At 33.1% G+C, this 1,263-nt stretch overlaps 1 non-coding gene across 1 annotated transcript; it reads left to right on the top strand.

The window, feature by feature from the left end:
- Positions 1 to 709: 709 nt before the first annotated feature.
- On the top strand, positions 710 to 782 carry TRNAV-CAC (transfer RNA valine (anticodon CAC)). Its single transcript has one exon. It is a non-coding gene; the product is annotated as a tRNA-Val (tRNA).
- Positions 783 to 1,263: the final 481 nt, after the last annotated feature.

Below are 1,263 nucleotides of genomic sequence, written 5' to 3' on the forward strand. Positions count from 1 at the left end.
TTTACATACATTTTTGGAGATGTAGTGGGTTTTTATAGTCTTGGTATTAACTTGACATACATTTTTTGGAGATATAAGATTCAAAATAATAATTATCTAAAAAACTAACAGTAGTGTTTACCTCAGTATCTAGTTGTTATTTATCTATTCTTTGTCCCGAGAAGAGGGTCACCATGCTATTTTTTCCCACAGAATTCTTTAATGAAACGAATTATTCGTTGAAAAAATTGATTCTTCGCCGGAAAATGTCTGAATTCAGTTTATATCAAAGTAGAAGATGGCACCAGTTTTAGACTCATTGTTTATAACGTATATTACTGAAGACAATTAACTCCCCAGTCAATGTTTGAGACAATTTCAATAAGTGATGTTCCGTTTTTATGCCTTTTTTTCAGTACTGCACTGCGAAAATTTCGATTGTTACATATTTGGAACTATTGTGTTTGCGTATAGGCATATTTTCAAAACTGAATTTTGCAACATACGTTGAAAGAAGAGATTTGAAGACTGCTACGAACTATTTCTATAAATTCCATAAACCCAGGTAAGGTCTGAATGTAGTGGAAAAGCAAATTAATGTAAACTTAATCTCTGTTAATTTCGTTGAGCTCTTCGCATTTTCAAACACTCAAGATGTAGTACTTGATCTAATCGACAAAGACCTCGTAATTAAAATCCGTTCAACTTTATTACAAATTATTAGAAGTTGGTTTCCGTAGTGTAATGGTTATCACGTGCGCTTCACACGCGCAAGGTCCCCGGTTCGATCCCGGGCGGAAACAGGTGTTTTTGAACTAACTTGGCAAATTTCTTTTCATTTGTTCTTTACTCTCTTCCATTTCATCATGTAGGTGGTAGTACATGTTTGTTTTTTTTCTTTTTTTCGCTAAACTAAACTCTTCACATTTTTCTTTTACTACACGGGTATGTATATTCTTTCTTAAAACTAATTTTGTTTTCTATTTACTTAGATCTAGAAAAAAATGTTTCCACCATTTCTAATATCTCTTGACTCATTTGTTTAACACTGCTACATTATTGACTAAATAGACTTTTTAGTTTCTCCATTTGGAATATTCCATGTCGATTTTCTATATTCCCATCTATAAAAAAAAAAAAAGTTTTCATGATTTCAAGATGTCTCCTTTGTCATCCGCTTTGATTTCCAAAAAATTACACACGCTCACACAAACACGCACACGCACACACACAGACACACATACACACACACACACACACGCACACACACACACACACACATAT

The sequence above is a fragment of the Palaemon carinicauda genome, chromosome 23 (genome assembly GCF_036898095.1).
Source record: "Palaemon carinicauda isolate YSFRI2023 chromosome 23, ASM3689809v2, whole genome shotgun sequence".
Lineage (NCBI taxonomy): Eukaryota > Metazoa > Arthropoda > Malacostraca > Decapoda > Palaemonidae > Palaemon > Palaemon carinicauda.